Below are 21743 nucleotides of genomic sequence, written 5' to 3' on the forward strand. Positions count from 1 at the left end.
GGTTCATTAGATAACACACACAGTTTTGGAATGTGCATGTTTAAGAAACATATTGATGGCTCTTGTGCAGAGCTGTCACATCTTGAATCCACTGTGCAGGTGCTTGGCACTTCTGAAACCCAGCTTGACATTGCTAAAAGAGTGAACCTTTGTGGTTTTCTGAGGATTTCCTAATGAGTCACTGGGACTAACTCACATTCCTAATTCCACGTCCTGCACCATATCTTCTGTATTAAAAAGCGATGCCATTGATTAGATTCATGATATGCAAGTACTTCTTGACTAGAAAGTGAAACTGTATTTTTAATATTCTTTAAGTCTGTCTTAGGTTTTACAGGCTTTAAAACTCACGCTGAGAAATTTTGCAAGTTGCTCTCCCTTCTCGTCCCCCTCAGAGGGGCTGGGGCATGTGTGCAGAATTCTTTGCTATTCCAGCTACAGTCCTGCCTGGTCTTCACCAGCTATGCCCCAGCGAGTAACTTCAGACATGGAAGAGGGACTGAAAAGCTGGGCCGGCTGCAGCCCCCTGTCACCCCAGGCAGTTCCCCGGCAATGCAGCAGGACAGGGCAAATGCCCTGCGAGGGAAACACAGCCAGTCGGAAGAAGAAAACAGTAATAACGTACAGCAGCTCTGCGTGGCAGTCATCGTTCAAGGTTCTGCAGAAGTTCCGCAGCTTTCCTAACCAGCTACCAACAGATGGCAGTACTGCACTGCTTATTCGGCATCTGAATACAGTTTGCTATTTGAATACATCTCATGTGGGCCAAAACCCCAGTAACATGGGCGTCCTAAGAACATAAATTGTATTATGCTGGGAAAAATCTTCCAGTGGTGTTAGAGGCATGGTCTGTAACAGAAGTCTTTTCTAAAAGTTTCTTATTGTTACAAATAGCCTTTCATCTACCAGAAAGGGAGCCAGAATATAAATGAGCATTAAGCCACCACATTTTAATTTATTGGCATTTTAAATGAGGTGACAGCAATAGAGGTGAAAACACAGGTAGGAAGTGGGCTTGTTTTCTCAGAAATACAAAAATTGTTAAAATGAGAGCTTCTTTTATACTAGGAATGGTAATATTTTGAAGAAAAATGAGTTTTGTTCACAAAGAAGCAGGGCCTACTGTGTGTTAAAATGGATTGCTGATAATAACCACAGCTTCTTTGGTTAGGTCCACTGTTTCATCACCCCTATATGTTAATGGACTATATTACAGGTAGTAATTTGGTAAAATAATATTAAGGCAGAAGAGGTTCCATTCTGAAAGAGAATAAGCAGCTGTATAGTAAGAACATACATGTTAGTGTGTACACATACATCCATATATATATACATGCATGCATACACACAAATAGTATTAAACATGCTCTCTCTTATTAAAAGTTGACACTGCACTAAAGATTTGGAGAACAGTGAATGTCATATAAAGAGTATGGTAAGAAGGAAAATTAGAAACTAGTAGGGTTTTCCTTTTGTCTAGCAATTTGCTTATTCTATTTATTATTTATTTATTTATTTATTTCTATTTATAATAATTATAATTATAGAATATTTATTTTAAAATTATTTTTGTTTAATTTTGGTTAAATGATTTTATTATTTACAGAGAACTTCAAAAGGCCTAATTAGACACCATCACATGGGTAGTCTGATGGCAAGCAAAACTCATCGTTGATAACTACAAAGTATTATGCTATGGGAGGGAAGAAGGTAAGTTATTTATGTGATTCACAGCTTTCTAAAATATTGTATCAGCTTAGAAAACAGACTGAGGCCACGTTTAGCTGTGGCTGACATCCTGCTTTGGGTGCGACTGTTCATATACTCTCCTGCTACTGTTTCTGACCTTTCTGGGCTAACCTGGTGGAAGATCCAAGGAGATGAACACCATGTAAGTAGTAAACATCTCTGTAAACACCTAATAGGGAACACATATGGGAAAGAATCCCAGTCTCATCCTTTCTGAAGAGCTTAACCTTTCCATGCTTCAGTTATCAACTCACAAAATGACTGTAATGCTAACACTGTACATGAATGGTAACTAGTTAATTAACATTTCTTAAAGTCCTGAAACCCCAGATTAATAGTGCTCTGGAGTATAAAGACATAATATTATTTCATCGAGCATTTGTCATTTAAAAAGCCCTATGCCTAAAGCTTTAATCAAACTCTGTTAAGATGAGAGTAATTTTCATTCTTGTCACATTTGGATCTTTTGTCTCTACTACGATGCATGGACAGTTCAACTACATATTTCTTTTGAGAGGAGCACAGGCACTACTATTTACACGACCAGGGATACCAGACCCTATAGTAGAATCCTACATTTGAGAGAGGTGTACAGTTGTTTTAAGAGTTATTTTTAGAAGGTATGTTTCCTGAATTTATAAACTGTGATCCCGTATTACTTCTATTTGCACAGAAAAATTTCTTCTCTTCAGTTAACTATAGTCTTGCTCAAGCTACCAAGTCATAGTGTCTCTAGAATCGCTAAGACTATTATTTTTAGTTATATAAAGCAATTACTGGTTACCAAATTTACACCTTTTTTGGTAGCAGAGGAATACATTAATCTTTGACACAATTCTTCTATAGGCATTTGGATTTTAACAAGGCAGGAAAATAATTTATAATCTTCCATCATGTTACATTAAATACTACAGAAAGCAAGGGTATTATTTTGAATAATGAGCGAAGGATGAATACTATTTAGTAATGTCCACTGCTATAGAAATCAGAGCTTTTTATGGTGGTCAAGAACACTTATTTGGACAATACAGCATCACTTCAGATGTGCATGTGTGACTTGAGGCTAAAATTTCATAGTCAGTTCGCATTCGTGCCATAAACATTAATATAGGAACAAAACTGAAAATGCCAAGATGCCAATGGCAATAAAATCAGGCCCCATGCAGTGGCGTTTTCAAGCTGCAGATGACACTATGGAGCATCAGACTGCTTACTGGGACACCAGTTTAGTGTCCATACAGAAATCCTCCTCTTTTCCAAAAGGTAACACAATCTTCTGCCAAAAAGATAACACACATTTCAACAACAACAGAAGTTTGTTATTCAGGCCTTTTCATCTTGGGCCAGCACACAGCATCAAGAACATCACTGCATGTACAACGCAGGCAACAGCAAGGTCTGAGGCAGTGGGTGTGGTGGGACTGCTCCTTTCAGAAGCAGACAAAAATTTCTGCTGGATCAGAAAGACTGCATAACGATGGCCTCCAATAAAACAGGTTCCAGTGACTACACAGAAGTAGCTCTGAGAGCCTGTATTCTTATGGTTTATTCCGGGAAGCTAACTTTATGCAGAAGGCTTTTCCTGCTTTTTTATGTAATCAATACTGACGGGTAAATTCCTTCTGAAGTACTTTTAGACATTAAATACAAATTTCACCCAGTCTCTTGCAATTCATTGTTTCTTTCCCTTTACCAGTAAAGAAGCTGAAATAAGATTTTTACCCTGAAAGTGACTGGAAGAACAGCAATGGTGCCTGCTCTGATTTTTTATTACATTCAGTTTAAAATTTCTGTAAAGATCTATTTATTTACTAGTTGTCAGCCTTGCCCACTTACTATAAAAGGTTATTATGGCTGACTTGAATATGAAAATGAAAAGAAATTCAGGAAGCACAATTAATAATTCTGCTAATGATGCAATGACCAGGAAGCTTACTCTTTCATAACTGCATTAGTGGTGTCACGCTAATGAGACTAGGTAGTAGAAAAAAACTAAGGAGATTTTTTTCTCATGTGGAAGGATGGTGAATTAAATTAAATACATAAAATAACTGCATGATAAATTATGTATATTTTGTCTATATTTTTGTCTATATTCATGGTAAAAGCACTTGCCTAGTTCAGACAGGAAATCATTGCGAAAGCCTGGCTTGAGGGGCTGTGATCGCCATCTTTGTCTCCTGTTTTTATAATGTGAGCCAATCAGTTAAGTAAAATATCGTTCCACTGAAAACAACGGGAAATTCATTCTGATGGTAGTGAAATTACGTTGGCTCCCATAACTTTTTCAGGTAATTGTTATATTTATGATATGTTATATTTGCATTAATTACATATTATTATAATTATGTGTAATTATACTTATATACATTTTACATAGTGTACTTATTTTGCACATATACTATAGAGAGGAAATGTCTTAAGACGAAGTATGTGGAGAAAATGCTACTTACTGCCAGGTAAAAAATACTTTTCACAACGGAAATGGTTTAATACAGTCATTTAAGTTACTTAGGCTTCTAGCAAAATACATTTTCTACAGTCACGAGGTCTGATGTCAGTCCCATTAAGTTTAACACAAAGATCGCTCATCTTAAAAGCAACAGAACCACTCTCTTGGAATATTTCTTTCAAATAGGCTTACTACTCTTAACTGTTCACTGTTGCTGCACTGAATAGCATACACATCTGAGGATTAAGGCTTTTGCACTATCAAACAGGAGGTAGCTTTCAGTTACACTATCTCGGTTATGTGCATATTAATTCAAAGTTCTAGCGAATTCCCTGTGTATGATTTTTAGATTGCCAAGAGAGTCCCTAATGGGAAGCGCAGACAACTTTAAAGTACCATTCACATGTAGTAATTCTTGGCAGCTGACCCACTAAAGCAGAGTTTTGAGACTTGTGCTTTGCACTATCATTTCTGCTACTAGTTTCCTTCCTCCCCTCTCAGTGGGACTCCTGTCGGGAATGTAACAGACATCACTGGAGTAACCAGTGATGTGCCAGCCTGCGTCTGCTACAAAGCGGCCTAAAAATAAAACCCAATTGGACAATGCCATTTGGTATACAGCAGCAAACGTTCCAGTAATGTAAACCAGACTGTCAGCAAAGATAAATGATTGTTCAGCTGCATGCCAAACGAATCTCAGGATCTTTAAAAAAAAAAAAAAGAAAAAAGAAAATATTCTTTGATATTCACTTATAAGCTTAATCTCTCAAGATTTATTATCATTGCAATTTAATGAATTATCACATCAGTGAAATCATAACGAGCATCTCATGAAAATTTTGTTTAAAATGGCTAATATTAATATTTTAATAAATTAGCCCATCTTGCAGCTTGTTTCAGTTCAAGGAAGTTCTCTGGTAATGTAGATTTTGTTTTACAAAATGCCTACCCATCAAGTGACATTTTTTCCTGTGCATATCAGAAGAGCTCAACTGTTTTGCCAGCATCTCTCTTTAAAATCTTGGTTCTGTAGACTGACTTTTTCAAAACCAATCTACAGGCTGATGTTGTTCTTTCTACTGATTCCATTTGAAATACCTATTTGTGTTTTTTCCCTGTGTGTATATGAGATTCCTTGAATTTAAAATGCTATGGTCACACGGAGTGCACAAGTAACTGATGCAAATATTTTCAGGCTCTTCAATTACAGATACAACTCTGTACCTCATCTTTCAAGCTACTTTACAATTTTGCAGAGGAAAACTCAAAAAGAAATCACATCCCTATTGAATAAGATTCTAAGGATATTTACAGTTCGTAATTCTTTATTCATAATTCTTTGGCCTTGAAACAAATGCCAACATTCATGTTATTGTAAAACGGGAGTAGAATTAAATGCCTAATGGAATCACATTAACTGCAGGGCTCAGGCCTTTAAAGAGATCGATAAATGGATCTCACAGCAAGATCAGTTCCATGATTCTTAAAATCATTAATTAAAAACATGACAAAGGCTAACGCGCTTTAGACATCTTCTGTTATTGCTACTATGTTTATGCCCAGAAACCCCAAAATTACAAGTATACCATTGTGCAGCTGGAGAAATGAGCTTTACAAAGATTTCTGTTTATGTATTTTCAGAAAAATGATTACACACTCTAAAAAACACAGGGTATAAAACCACTACAGATTGAACTTCGTTCTTATTATGTACTATGCTGTTTTGTCAGTCCTGCATGTACAAAATCCATGAGAGAACATCACAAAGTATTACGAGTTTGATTTTCTTAGGAAACCACCATTCCTAAAATTTGGAGACTAAAAACCATCAGCTGCATGCAACTTGCAATCAGAAGTCCAAAATTAGCAACTCTGAAGTCTGTCAATATGTAATTTGCTCCATATGAGGAGAAAAACAGAAAAACTCCTGTCAGGGACAAATTCATTTAATCCCCAAATCCTACTCTTCTGAAACCATCACTGGGGTCACCCTGTGTACACAGCCAAGAATTTGCTTGTTGGCACAGTGGTCAGTCAAGTTCACGTGTTTGTGGGCAATTATTCCAGGAAATAGCAAATCATATTACCTCAACAACTATACAGATTATTTGTTCTCTAAAAGAAATACTCAATAGAATGGGGGGAAAGGGAGGTAAATGTACACACTGTACATTTTAATTTAAGAACCCAGTAACAGAAATTTTTAATTACTTTTATGATTATTATCTAATACAGTCTCTACAACAGGACAGAATTGTCTCCAAAGGCATAGAGAAAATAAAACATTTAGATCTACATTGCTTCCCCAACTCATAATGCTGTTTACAAGCCCCAATGCCATTGCAGTTTATTTACCACCTTCTTCTATTTTTAGCATTGGTATGGTGAAAAACAAATTACAACTCTCTGTATTTTTATCACATCAATCTTTATAAAAGCATGTAATTTATTTATTTCTTGCAGTATCTGTGGTGACAACTGAAGCTAGACAAATCAGTGTATGTATTTATTCATGTACGTATGCATTTCATGCTATGTTTTAATGGTGTCTTTGAGCTGGACAAAAACGAATTACAGCTAACGTTAGTGAAATATAAAAAATGATAGGCTTATCGTTCTGATATCCTTATTTCATATCGAGACAGCATGTATTTACCTTACTTAGAGAAAGCTAAGCATAAGCTATTTTGTTGTGATAAATTCACGACAGGTTCCCCCACTAATTAGTTTTATTTCCTATATGGCTGTGCGGTACAATCTCTTTTCTTCTCCTTTAAAGCTAAACTGAGTATCTGTCAACTACATCACCATGCAGTATTCTCCATATCCTATTATTTCCTTCTTGTCTTCCAACTCCTGGAATTACAAAGGTCCTTGAGATGTATATAGTGTTGACAGTTAATACCAGTATCAAAGTCTAGTTTTGAAAGATCTATATAATAGCAGTTCACCACTCTCACTCCTGGAATTCCAAAAGAAAACTAACATATGCAAAATCCAACAACAGAAAACAACTGATGTATAGTATGTGCATGACCTACACGTCATTTTACTACTCTGCTATCTTTCAATAACCATTGTTTTGAAGTTATGTGCCTAAAAGTATACGAAGTACATGTATTTGGGTTATAGCATCTTGATTTGTCAGTGTGAAATTCACAAAAAGTGCACCTGTAGGTACTGTTTATCTGCTGCTTTGAATTATTCAGCAGTGCTCACACGAGGCTGAAATGTTTCTTCCCCTCAAACCTCAGCAGGCAGTTGCTGCCACAGGGCTGTTGTCTAATGGTCCCTCATGCCAACACGTATGACTTAAACAAGAGTTGCATACGTGCAGTTCCTGTGAAACTGAGGTTTTGTTTCCTGCCTCTTAGACCAGCAACAACTGTGATCTGACAGTCTAGCTTTTTAGTTGGTATGGTAGCTTTACATGGTAGCTTTTTACATCATCTTTTACAATACTGCAATTGATGAGATGTCATGCAAAGAGTGGAGAACCACAGCTAAAGTTACACGCAATTTATACTAATGACAGATGAATCAGGACCTTTGGAGCCAAATCACAGGAGAGAGGTTTGTACATGCCTCTTGACGTAGAAGTTGAGATAGGGGATGCAGAGAGCACCTTTAAATAGACCACTCAGACACAAAGGGCATCGATCTGCCTTAGATGCCCTGGTGCCTTTGAAGATGATGAAAGATCTAAAGTACTGAGGGATGCCAGAGAAATAACTTCTGGTAGCCCTTAAACTTCAAGCATATGAATACCCAAACAAGATGTTTCTTGGCTGTGAAAAAGACAGCAGTAGACTGAACCATAAACACTGTGAGACCTGCTCCTGGGTGCCTGGCATGTGTCCAGCAGCGCAGGATATTTGCATCTAATAACATAGCCAGCTGTGCGCCCTTTTGGCTAAGAAAGTTTAAAAAACAAACATAAGTAAAAAACCACTGGGAGCTGCATTGCCCACTTCATCTTAAGTGATAAGCAGAGTGAACTCTTCAAGCCTGATGTCAAATTTACCAAGGAGAACCAGATCCAGGTGGTGGACCACAATGAAAACAAACCAAATACACTCTTGGCTGCTGTTACAGAGAAAGTGTGAAAGCGCTAGAAGGTGACTAAATAAATCAAGAACCTGAAACCTGCCACGGAGGTCAGCTACGCTGGCTCTCCTCTTGGAGCCAGAGGAAAGTGGTACTGAGCCAACCAAGCATTGCTAACTCACCGGCCTCGTGGAATGCAGACAAGACTGGGTTGCCAAGTTTTAGTACATAAGTCCCACTCTCCTCTGTCAACATTTTCTCAAGCACAGGACAGACAGGTGGCCAAAGACTACCTCATAGGTATCTCACGTTTCATGATGTCACCAGGAGACCTGGACTGCTCTGGACAGGACACCTGAAAGAGGTTCTGTATTGAGGGGTTTATCAATAATTGCTTACAAAGAAAGCTTTGATAGTCTCGTATTTCATTGCTCCTGAGAAATGCCTTCCTGTAAGTGGATTACCTACAGCACAATCACACGCAGGGCCTTTGGGTATTTCTGTCATTAATGAAGAAACTCTAGGGAAAAGACTAATCCATTCAAGTGCCGTGCCTGCATCAGAACACAGCTTTTATCAACTACAGGTTTCCGTGTGTTAGCAAGTAATTTAACAAAGTTTTGACCATGAGATATTAGCTTACAAGTTTCTTTGTTATTTTTCTGTTCAACCTACTTTCATAATTCCATGTTCTACATTACGAAATTACTCCTTATTTGGCAGTTTTCCACAATACAACGTAATCTGTATAGGCAAAAGGTGGCAGCAGTACCACTAAGGCAGCTGAAATTAAGTTGCCTTTGTTACAGTACCCTGACAGACACTAAGGCAATGTGCTAACTAAAGCTTTCAGTCCCCTCTGCTGCAGGAACTACCATATGGAAATTCTTCAATACTACCATTTAGGCGTCCTTCCAGACCACTTCAAACATTTATAAATATTTATAAACATATATAAAACATTTCGCGTATTTATATAAAAATAATTTTAAATAAATCATCCAAGATTCACCATTCATCTGGTAATATGCTTCATATAGACCATTAAAATAAGAATTATATCCAATGTAAGACATTTTCTAAAAAAGTCAAGTTCTGTTATCTGAGACATACATAACACCTTACTAAAATCAGTTACACAAGGACAAGAAAAGAAAACATCATTTGGCAGCTAGTCACTGATTTCAAACATTTAATAGAAGGGATTCTATTTTTCTATACATGTTTATAAATGTCCCTCCAGAAATCATTCTAAATTTTGTTTTACTCCTTCTTAAATTGTGTTTAGACTCGATTACATTAGGAACCCTAAATACCCTATTAATAAATTGGGCCAGTCACACAGAATTACATTTTATTCCTGCTCACAATCTTACAATAGAATATACTTAGATACCATATTAATTTCTAGGTAAAAAAGACAGTCTTATTCTCATCACACATTTACAGCATATCTGTTTTCCAACAGTCTTCTAAGATCTAGTAGTATAAAATGTTGTCAACAACAGTTCTTTGTACCTCACAGTCTCTCAACATCTCCATACTTGCGGCATACTTTGCAAAGTTCTGAGCCAACTGCTAATGGCTAACCAATAATGAATTCATAATCATTTGATACTCATCAGAATAAATTTATTTAAAATACAAAAACTTCTACGGTATTTAGATGGTCGTGCAAACTATTTTACCACAGCTGGTTGAGAAGTACATTTTTGTGGTTTTGCAAGCTGACTCCTTTTTGTGAAAGTTTTCAAGAAAACAAGCAAAATGAGATCCCAGACATCTGAATCATCAGACTTCAAAAAAATTATACATGTTTAAGTAGTTGACTTCCTGAAGCAAAAATGTGAAATGCCAATGACTATTTTGTGCATGTAGTTGGGAGTGTTCCATTCCTGTACCCATCTAGCTTATTGCAACAGACAAAGAATTTATCTCAGGGTCTAGTCCTCCATTTCAGCACAACTGGAAGACAGTTTTTTAAGCAGAATAGCAACTTAAAAACAAACACATCTTCTCCTTCATCTCAGGATTAGGGACAGTGACCTTAAAAATATCTGAAATTCTTCCAGTGCCTGTAAACAAAAAGGGACTGCCGGCCCTCATGATCATGTGCCACTTACAAAACATTCTTACTTGTTGGCTACTTTTTGGAAAGGTTATTTGCTGTCAATCAAGTGACAAGTTCTGCTTATAATAATGGTGATGACATCAGACCTGCAGAAGAGAAGATTAGTATGGGGTGTCTAAATATATAAACTAGAAGGTCATGGGATATGTCCAACGTCAACTGAAGTCAATGGCTTCCATTCAGTTCAATCAGAACTTGACTGATACATGTAAAATAAGAGATTCTTTTGTATATATATTTATTTTCCCTGTAGCCAGTGTCATTGGCTTGCAGCCTAGGATTTTTTAAGGTGACCTGGATCTTTTATTTGTCTGAGAAGAAAAGGTGATTGTCCCTATTTTTATTTTTAGGTAGCCATATATAGTCAGTCATGTTCACTCTTTCCAAAGTGGGACTTGCCCTGTGGAAGTAACAGGCGAGAATTTTTCCAGACAACAGCCTGGGGGCTCTAACTAGGATTCCTTTTGCCATTTGGTAGTGTTTACAAAGAAGCTGGGCAAGAGGCCAATTCTCATTTTAAGCCTCAGGTTGGACACAATGGTTGGTCAATGTACTGAGGAGTATAAAGCATAGGTCAGCAGCTTTCCTGTTAGGCAGCAAATAACTAAATTTCATTTGTCTGAAATAGGATTTTAGTTGTCCAGGGCTGCAGGACAAAAGGACTGTTCTCACCCTGACAGCTGGAATGGATGATTTGTGAAATGTATTTTTAGAAGTCTTATTTGCCTACGTGTATGCCTGCATTGTCAAACATTCAGACAGCAAGAGCAAGTCAGGCTCTGAGCTGCGAGAACTGTAACATACTGTACAAACTATAATGTATCTAGGTCTAAAACTACATTTTCATTACTTCTCATCCTACAATTGCAAATATACAGTCCAAATATTGATGCAACACCATTGCTGTTCTTCCTGTACTTCGATGTACAATCACAACTTTCACAGTAGTTAGTAACCACAAAGGGAAAATCACTGTTGACACAATAGAACATTAGTGATCAAGCCTGCTTTCCAAAATCACCCTGGTTTTCCCCACATTTCCTTTTCCTATACATATCTCTATCTGATTAACAGAAACAACAATCCATGTAAATTAACTTCTACCCTCAACAAGACAACCCACTCCTGAGGGATTCTATTACTAACATTCATCCTCCTAATCTTATCCCACACCTTGCTGATACGCATATCCTTATTAACATTTGCACACTAGCTATTGTGCCAGTGCTGCTTTTTTTCTGAGCTAATGATTTCTTCCTCTACAGCCCCTGAGATCAGGTTGCACTCATAATACATTTCAAAGCTGGTTTCCTCTCTCACTAAATAGCATTGTTACGTTTTTTGTTTATGCAGTGCACCGGTTTCCTTCCCTTCCTATTCAATGAAGGTCTTGGAAAGCACATATTTTGTATATATATATGTAACATTGATAGGAAAATCACAAATATAATTGAATACATCTATTGTGTGCAGATCTACATAGGACTTTACTAAATAGTTAATCATACTATCATCTTTCAAAACAATTAGAATTCAGAGAATCAAAAATTAGAATATTCAGTATAAATATAGCATAACAAGCATTTAGGAAAACAAATTAATCATCATGTCACACTACGTATTTGTTAGTCCTTAGGAGTTTCCTCTTTCTTTTGCATTAGTTATGTACTTCTACTGAATTGAATGTTTTCATACTCTATTCATATGAAGAAGTGTGAACTTTGTATTTATTTCTCAGTCTGCATTAAATTCCTACCATCTGGTTAAGAAATATTAGCTTTAAGGCTAGGATTCTTATCAGTCTTCTGTGCATTTATGCTCTTAATCTATAAACTTCATCTGTAATAATTTTCAAATGAAATGTCTGACCTTTAGAGATGGTTAAGTGTTAAAAGTTGCTATATACCATCGTAAAAAAGATAATAACATGTAAATAAATCCTGTGAATTAAAATAAAAAATATGCTTATTAAAAAATTGTTTCAACACCACTGACAAAATCAAATTCTGTGCAGAGCCACTGAATACAATTAATTCACTAGGGTAACAAAATACAGAGCAGATTTGGACACCTACTGCTAGTATAAAAGAACATTTGAGCATTGTATTGAACCGTAAGGTCTGCAGAATAAATTTCTGCTTGTGAATACAGTATGTTTTCGTCAGCACAGCTTGTATAGTTTGGGGATCTGTTTGTCAAACTGTATCTATAGCACTATTTAGAAAACAGGACTGGTGGATAGCCATCACCTAGTACAGTATTTTTATTCCAATATTTGGAATATTTTGTATTCCATCATTTGCCAGCTATTCATCAGGGCAGGAGACTGTTGTGATCCTGTGAGCACCGTATTACAATCTTTACATGACCAAGAACTACAAGGTACATGGCTTCGATATCAGAAGGGAAAGAAAATTCCCAGAATATAGATGGGAAACGTCAATAGCTCAACAGGGATTACAGATTTCTTTTTGGACACGCCTGGACTGGACATGCAAGAAAAGTCCAGAACGAGTGGTAATGTTTGCCTCAATAACTCCTGCTGGTTTCCTTTTTCCTACAAGAGTCTCCAAGGCTGCTCTGTGCTGGCTACGTGGTGCAACCTCAGCGCAAGAGCAACACTTGAGCTCCTGGAGAGCTGCTTGCAGCTAAAAGGCTCCAGAACGGCCACTTTGCTTCTGAAGGACAGGAAATACAGGTATACCTAAAAACACGTGTGCTTGCCTGTGTCTTTCCCTTCTTTCTTTTAATAAACAAAACCAAACAAAAAACAGGAGGTATTTTGGGTCTTTCTTTGGATTATTTTTAAGGTGCAGCCACAGATTCTGGCCTAGGAGGAAGGAAAATACATTGCAGTATTTTTTCTCTTTCCCTTCCTTTTCAGTTATTTATACTTTGTTCCAATCAAAAACTTGTTCAAACCCCATCTGAGTCTTTATCTTTTTTTTTTTCGTTTTTTCAAATCAATGTTCACCTACCATTTAGCTAGTTAAAAGCAGAAAAAAAAGGTACCTTTTCCAGCCCCTTATTGCACTCCCAGAATAAAAAGAATGCTCCAGCACCCGTCTCTGTTGAAGGAGCCAACAATATGACAGCCTTCTGTTGCCTTGCTTGCTTTCCAAGTATTTCCCAGGTATCTCTTAATTTGAGGACTAAATTTACCAGGAAGAGACAAGCTTAGTAGACATACAAGAATCAGAAAAGTTCGGGGGCAACACATTGATGAGAAGCCCAGTCTGCCAGTAACCATCTGTTACAGAAAAGGAAACAAAGCCACAGATTGCTCCTAGGCAGCTTCCCACAGACACTATTTGAGGACTATTCCTAGCTTGTGGATAGAAGGTGTCCAATAAATTGTCAATTTTACTTCTTCCCACAGAGTTTTCTGATTAGCAGCACAAAAACTGGTAGAAATTATTTATTTTCACTTTATTAATATCATATTCTAGTGTTTTGTTGCCTTTTTTTTTAATATAGAGCCAGATGATCAGAGGCTCAGTCCTGTAAACAAAGTTTTTGCTTCTTTATATTCCAAGAACTTTTAACTATTTTCTCACTATTATATATGACGTTATTTTCTAACTTCTACCAACTATTTCTGTATGTACTTCTGTATGAACTTCTTGTTCCATTTCAAATGTAAGGTTCTAAATAAACCTTAGAAATAAACAGTAACCACCTTCTGCTAAGAAAGACAGGATTAACAGGATTTTTCTTTGGAAGTAGGATTTGAAAATACATTGAATTGCACAGCAAACCCTTCCGTATACAGTCTTCATTAAGAGTGAGGAATAATAATAAACTGGTTCAAATTCACACAGCAAAGCCGTCACGTACCAGGCCTGTTTTGGTTGGGGCAATTTGTAAGGCTGGCAGCACCATGATAATTATGCCCAAGGGGACCAATTTCAGATAACTTTGTGAGCATTTTACCCAATCCCCAAATAAACGTTTAACAATGGTGGTGAACCCCATAGTTTCCCTAGCTAGTGACTTTAAACAGAAGAAGAATACAGTACTTTGCAGTTGCTGCTGGCGATCTCTGTCACTGATCATTCCCGCGTGGAAGGACACACTGCACCTGACCATGAAACGACAGGACGAGAAACCTCGTTATTTGAGGTTAATATAAAATATGGACTGTTTTTTATTATTTCTCCTCTCCCCTCGTCCTCCGCTCTGAAATAACGGCCTGCCCGTCCCTCACCCTCCCCATTTGCCCCCCAGCAGCCGGGGCCGGGTCCCCTCACACGACAGGAGGCAGCCGGGGCCTTCGCCACACTTCGGGTGAGCTCGATGTATGTGTGTTTGCCTGGAAGGACATAGGGCGAGCTCCTCAGCACCCCCATGCCGGGACAAGGCCCCACACCTCCCCGCTCACCCCCCCTCAGCTCCCTGAGGCGCCGCGCCCCCCCCTCCCAAGCCCTGAGCCGCCCGCCCCGCTCCCGCCTTCCCCTTCCCGCTGTCAGTCGCGGCTCTGCCCGCCCCCGGCCGGTCCCTGCCCGCCTCCTTCCCTCCCCCGGCGCCCGGCGGAGGAGCCGCCGTTTCCGGAGTACACAGAGCGGCGCTGGCCGGGCGGCGGCGGCGGCTGTCGCGGGCAGGTGAGTGAGTGAGCGCCGCCGCCATGCCCCCGCTCCCCGCCGCCCTGCCTCAGCCCGCCCGCGGCTCCGCAGCCTGCCGGGCCCTGGCGGTGCGAGGCACCGGGCTGGCGTGGCCGGCGTTACCGCCGCTCTCCTTCGCTCTCCCGGGTGCCGAGGCGGGCAGCGGGCGTTCTGGGGCCGGGAGGAGCCCCCCGGCGGCTCGGCGGGAGGGCGGCGGTGCCCCGAGGCGCGGCCCGGGGGCTGTCGCCGCGCACCCTCGGCAGCGCCGGCCCGGCCCTGTTGTGGCGGCGGCAGGCTCGGCACAGCTCGGCACGGCTCGGCACGGGGCGGTGGCGAGGCTGCGGCCGCGTCCCCTTCTCCCCTTCCCTCCGCCGTGACCCGAGTGCGGGCAGCCCGGCGGGGCCTGCTCCTTGCGGGCGTTCCTGCGCCCCTTGGTGGCGAGCTGGGGCCGCCCGCCGCTCCCTCCGGCCTGCTCCGGCCCCGCAGCGAGCGACAGAGACCCTGCGGCGGGGGCCTCGCCTCAGGGCGGCGCGGCTCTACCCGGCCGCCTCCCCGCCTCAGGGCCCGGCCGGGCTCCGGGGGCTGCCCCCGGGAGGTGCCCCCCGGAGGGGCCTGGCGCTGGGTTCCCCCAAACCCCCGGCCCGCAGCGGTGTCTCCGTGCTGCCGCCCGCGCTCGGCTTTCACCTGACGCTCGCTTCCAGTGCTATTTAGTGTTATTTTTAGTCCCTTGTGTCCATATTGCGGGCTGAAGAGGGAAACTCTCGTTTTGGGGCATAGCTGAAAACTTTGCTAATATACCTTTGCTTCGCCCTGCTTGAGATGGGGCCTGCGCGGGGTTTTATCACTGAGTGACGAGGAGCAGGTATAAATTTGTCAGGTGGAGGGATGTTACCTCAGTAATTTGAAAGATTTTGAGAGCTCTCCTTTGTTTTTGTTTCAGGTGGAATTACAAGCCTAGTTGCAGGTACAAGTCAGCCATTATTATTAGTTTTCCAGAGGAACAGATGTCTGGGTGTCATGGTGAAGAGGGTGGCATACATCAGCCCTCCATAGTGGCGATAAGTGCCCGGCTCCTCACAGCTGGTCAGCCTGGGGCTTTGGAGGCACTTGTAGCTGGCAAAAGGTGCGGGTTTGGTTTCCAAAATGGCATTGGGCCTTGTAATAGCCAGCGTGGCCATTGGATAATCTTAAATCCAGAGGCCGGGGAAAAGGTCAGCGTTGGTTTTAAGGCCGTTGTTGCTTGTATGCTCAGCCCGACACCATCTTGGGGTGGTGTTGAGGAGCTGTTGCTGTTTTCTGTGGGTGATGGACGGCTGAAGCTCCTGCAATCCGCTCCCATTCCCTCACCTCTCTGAGGTATGTGGCATGTGTCGCAGGGCTCCGGCCACATGAAGGTTTTGGTATGCAGCTCATGGGATCAGGAGTGCTGGCCGATCATGGCGTGCACTCAGGTGCTATTTGTGTATCATGTACATCAACGTGATTCTGCACTTGGCTGGTGCCTTTTCCTGGGCAGTGTTTCTACAGAAGACCCTTATTCTGGAGAGAATTGCTATTCTTCCAAATTTAGGACTTGCGCAAGGTTTTTGCTTCTTTTTCTTTCCCTCCTAGAAGGAAGGCCTTTCTCTTTTAACTATTACAGTTGTGAAGAAGATGTGTTTCGGGTCAACATACACATTTCTGCTGCTTCATGTCACCTTTGAGGTGTGAGGAACTGGGCTGGAAGCAACGCGGAGCTGCTCCTTCATGTGCGTCTTGTGGTGTTGCTTCTTAGGTCAGCGTAAGGCATAAATCCTTCTGTTAGCGTTTTTCATTCTGAATCAGGAGTTACTCAGAGGTGTTAGGAAACTAGAAATACTGCATACAGGGAATGTTTTTGAGACAAAAGTCTCTTCTGAGACTTTGAAATGTGGTTAACAATTGATCCTTCATACAAAACAGTATGAAAATAATCTGCTGAAAATCTTTAAAAGAATAGTCTGAGTTTCTTCCATCTCTTAGGCATCAACTTGTATTTGATCACTTGAATCTTTTTTTTTCTGTGTTTTTTCTTCTGCCTCCAAACTGAGAGTGCTTTTTCCCCCACTTCTTCCCACAATGTATTATTTTTCATGACCTCCTCTTCCCCTGCATACAAATGACTGCCAGGCTTTCTTTGCAGGAAAACAATTGTATTTTTACTGTCCTGTGAGGTATAAGTAAGCTTCCTTTTGTATCCTGTATTGAGTGTAGTTTTAAGTGCTGCTGCTTGCCTCTCATTACTCAAAACAGGGTTGTGTGAAGAGAAATTGTGCTGCTGCTTTTGTTTATATAGTAGTGTTGTAATAGGAAAAGACTTGTTCTTGGTACAGTGAATGCTGGTACACCAGAGATCCTGCTAATGATAGTGATTAATAGGTGCTGCTCAAAATAGCTATCACTGTTGATATGACTAATTGTACCGTATGAAAAGAACTCCTTTATTCCCAATAATCTCAAGGTGTTTCTACAGTTCTAGGGAAATGCCTGATCTGTGCAGACGGATAAATGCCCAGTGAAATGCAGAACTTAGAGTGAAATGTGGCAATTCTTCAACAGCTTGCTGCTGTGCTGCAAAAACACTTGGGGCTGAAAATGAAGAATATCGTCTTGTGGTTACTGTAGGTAGATAGAGTATTATTACTGGAATTGGATGCTGGCCAGAACAACACCCTACATGTTACGAACAATGCCAGGGTATTGTTAGTAGCTATAGAAAGGGTTTTATATCATACATGAAAGATGACATTTCCAGCAGCATGGGTAACCTCATCACAAAAACAGTGTGCTGAAGCTGGTTCACAGGGCAGCTGATTCTGCTAGGCTCGACAAAATCTACGTTATAATTACACCAGTCCTCCTAGAGCTTGGTGATATCTCTCAATTAGTGTTTTTTGACCTTCATTGGCCTTTGGGTAACAACAGTTTATTAATAACATGCTGCAGGCAATCTTGTGCTCTCCAGGCAAGATTGTATTCTGGGATGTTTAAATTTTGTACATCTTGTGGCTGAAAGCAACTCTGGAAGCTTATTTGAGGACCACAGAAGGTGCTGTCTCTCGGTATCTGCAGAATCTGAAGCTCTGCTTGGTAGGATGAAAAAATGTTTTGAAAGCTAAGTGGAATTTGTTAAAGATGTGTTCCAAACTCACCGAGATGCTAGTATTAATGTTTTGTCGTGCCTTTTTGGCTTTGTGTGGGTTTCTTGTCTTCTGTTTTTGTTGTACTTAAAGGATTATTTTATAGTAGGAGGGATTTAGTCCCTTCTGCCCCCAAAGAAACTATTAAGTTGTGGGAGAGGGGAGCATGAGGCATTAATATTACTAATACTACTTTGCAGTTTAATTGCTGAGTTTGTCTGATATGATCCCAGTCTTCTGGTGTTCTGTGAATATATCATTTTGGTCAAATCCTTGAATTTTGCCAAAAACATGACATTGGTGAGATGTTTCACTAATGTTACAAGACAAGAATTATTTTGGGAACTTTGGTGGTCTTGAAATACCAGTCTTGCCTTAGTCAGCTGTAATTGGTGAGGATTAGTATATTGTTTTCTTAAAAATAAATTTGGGGAGCTTACTCTGCAAGGTTCTGTTAAGCTCATCAACTTTGCACGAGGCAAACTGACTTCCAGTGACCTGAGTTAGAGCAGCCTTAGACTAAGAGGGGAAGAGTGGGTGTGAGGGGGAACAGCAGAGCAGAGATTCTAGAAATGCAGGTTTAGCTTGGAAGAATGAAAGAAAAGGGCTGGAAAGGGGAACGCACAGTATTCCAGGTGGTGCTGAGGGAATGTTGAGGTGGCTGTGAGTAAAGATCAGTAGGGTGTGCATGAGGTGGGAGTAGCTGGGGCTGGTGGAGCATGTTTGGGAGTCATTTTAGCAAGTCAGACATTCTTCTGTCTGTGGTATTACCTGCTGTTGGTGGTCCATTGGCTTCAGGCTAATGATAACATACAAGAGCTTATCGGCGCAAGCACCTATTACAAATTTTATTAAAACAATGAAAGTTTTAAGTAGGATATTCCAGGCCTTTCCTTTGAAGAACCATTTTCACAAAGGAAATAAATACTCTCCCTTTGAAGGAAAGCCATTATAAGAGAACATGATAACACTAGTAAATATTTTTTTTGTACTTCTAAAATATAAAACAACTTCTTGCTGTAAAGTGGCTGCCCCCCATTTTTTAAATTAAAAGTTATCTTGTATGTTTTTTCTGGTAGGGTTACATCAGAGAAAGTAATTCCTTAGGAAACATCTTTAAAATACCTCCTTAAATTGCGACTACTTTCCAATTATGGTTTTCAGTAAAATTCTCTCCTTGGGATGACTGAACATATTTTCTGTTTTAGGCTAGCTCTCTTTTCATTGTCTTGCAACACGACTGTATTCCTTCTTTGTGGTCTTCGGTTTCTTGCTTTTCTATTAGTTTTCTACTTTTTCAAGTGGTTAGGCTTTTTTAGTAAATATGACTCTTTAATGTTCTATCTAGTCGTCTTTCAGTGGAGTACTTGTCAGAAGTTAATATTTATTGGTAGGCATTTCTGTACAATAGCATTGCAAAAGACAGATTTTTTTGGAAAATTTCAACAGGAAAATTCCTTTACTGCCCTGTCAGCCACCTCATCTCAGGCTTGGATATTGTATTTTTGTTCTTTCCTGACTTATGCGTTGGCTAGGAAGTTAGAGGGGAACATGTTAACTGATTGTTTAATAACAGTATTGAAGGTGTGATTCTTGTTTAGTTGTGCACTCAAAGCTGACATTTAAATGGAGTCGTCTGATTACAGAAAATTCCTCATAGGCTTCCGTGCGACATATGCCGGTGCAATCTGGGGATGGAACAAAAGTCCTGAACGTCAACAATTTCTGAATGTTAGGGGAAGTTGGTTTCCCTTAGAAATAATAATATTTAACTTTGACCCTTTAATGCTTTATTCAGACGTGCTATGTTTTGGGAACTTTTTAAAGCACCGTATGGAGTGTGTTGCAGAGGAGAGTGTGGGAGAAGAGCAGAAAGATGGGAATGTTATGGACCCCTTGCTTCGCCATAGCCATCCCTAGTGTGATTCATGCTTTTGTTACTGTGGGAGAGTAATCTAGCAAAGAAATTTATCTTTAATTCTTTCAGAACACACTGGTTTTAGTTACTCAAGTACGTTACTTCACTGTGATAACTTCGTATGTTTGCAAGTTTCTGGATAGTATTAGGGATTCCTCAGGATATACTGGGGTGAAATTACGCCCTTTCAAGTATGTCCGCATGCTCTGTCTGATACCAAGATATTCGAAGCAATGTTCTAGGTATTTTCCCTGTTTATGAAAGCTGAATTTCATGCTCTTCTGTACAGATTATAGAACTTGGCTGATTATGCTTTAGAAGAACAGTTTGAGTTCAAGCACAAGAGTTTCCCTAGAGAAAGATAAAGCACCTGAATGTCTACAGCTTACATTCCAGAAAAATCTGGAGATCTTTGAAGTGTTTCTTCCAAAGAGTGTAAGTACAAGGTAATACTTTAAAATGTTCCTTAAAAATACTTGAAGCTGTTAATCTCATCCTGAAGATGCTAGAAATTCTTCTTGCGTAGCCCAGTCATGTTACAGAACTGCTGAAAAACAATGAAAGCTGTAGTGACCAGGAGGGACAGACACAAAAACAACCCCTGTTGTTGTCGAAAGACTTTCGTTGTCTCTGCATCCTCAAAACTTGTGAAGAAGACTGAAGATCACAGGGAAAATATCACTGTGGGTAAATGTAATTCTATGCCAAAAGAATCAAGGAACGTGATCTTTCTGTTAAGTATTTCAAAATTTTTCTCAGAATGCTATTTGCAAGTCTTGCACCAGATAGTATTTTGTAGAAGGAGGAAGAGTACAAGGAGGAAGAGACTAGCTAAAAATTTCATTCTTTCAGTTCTATAAACTGTATTTTTCTGCGTGCATCTTGTCAGGTAACTTCAATGTAGAATGGTTTCATCACCTCCAAATGCTCAGATGAAACCATGTATGTCACATGAACGTAAAAACAAATGCAGCTTTTTGTCTTTCACTGGAAGCACTTGCGATTAGTGTAAAAAAAATAAAAAATAAAAAAATGGAAGGATTTTGAGACAGGAATATATTGATAAGGATTTTGAGACAGGAATATATTGATAAGGATTTTGAGACAGGAATATATTGATTTATTTGGAGTGAAGCATAGCAGTATTGCCTACTGTTGAGTGGTCTGCAGTTCTTTGTCCAAGCAGGAGTTAAGGCCAGATAGTATAGAACGGCGTTAACTAAACCTGTGCAAATACGTTGTACAGAATCCAGCTTCATCAGTGCATGTTTTGTAGCTCTGGAAAAACTGTATTTAGCCACTTACCAAGGATATAGTTAGGTATTTATGTTCATTTGGCTGAACGACACAGTTTGCAAATATTTGCATAACAAGGTAATAAGTTCTACGCTTTTTCCAATGTGAAATGACCATTTACAAGCAGATGATGTAGCTGAGAGCTTTAATGTGGTGCCAAAAATAGATCTAAAGCTAAATACATGTGTCATTTAGAAAAGCTTAAAACTTTAATTAATTTGATCAAGACCAAACAATTAAGAAAATGTATAGTGATAAGAATTTTACTTTCCTGAGCCCAGTTCTGAGCAGTGTAAATGAAATGATCGAGCCTGCCAGGTTGCTGCTGTTGTTGGCAGGAAAGCAGAGGTTTGCGTAGATACTCGTACATTCTTCACCTACAGAGAGCAAA

General features: G+C 39.9%; 2 protein-coding genes across 7 annotated transcripts in view; one reads left to right on the forward strand and one right to left on the reverse strand.

Annotated features, from left to right (window-relative positions):
* Window positions 1-14768, reverse strand: part of GPI (glucose-6-phosphate isomerase) — a 40524-nt gene extending 25756 nt beyond the window's left edge. Inside the window, exons 1-2 of the mRNA XM_080552837.1 lie at window positions 14662-14768; window positions 14399-14460 (exon numbers count right to left, since the gene is read on the reverse strand). The gene's annotated coding sequence lies outside the window, so the exon portion shown is untranslated. The remainder of the gene's footprint in view (window positions 1-14398; window positions 14461-14661) is intronic.
* Window positions 14769-14834: 66 nt separating this feature from the next.
* Window positions 14835-21743, forward strand: part of GARRE1 (granule associated Rac and RHOG effector 1) — a 53294-nt gene continuing 46385 nt past the window's right edge. For 3 of the 6 annotated variants that reach the window (XM_080552727.1, XM_080552725.1, XM_080552730.1), the window contains exon 1: window positions 14835-14980. The gene's annotated coding sequence lies outside the window, so the exon portion shown is untranslated. Of the gene's footprint in view, window positions 14981-15964; window positions 20492-21743 lie in introns of those variants that run through there. The other 3 variants (XM_080552729.1, XM_080552728.1, XM_080552726.1) reach the window with 3 other exon arrangements.

The sequence above is a fragment of the Anser brachyrhynchus genome (assembly GCF_964034855.1).
Source record: "Anser brachyrhynchus genome assembly, chromosome: 12".
In the NCBI taxonomy this organism is placed as follows: domain Eukaryota; kingdom Metazoa; phylum Chordata; class Aves; order Anseriformes; family Anatidae; genus Anser; species Anser brachyrhynchus.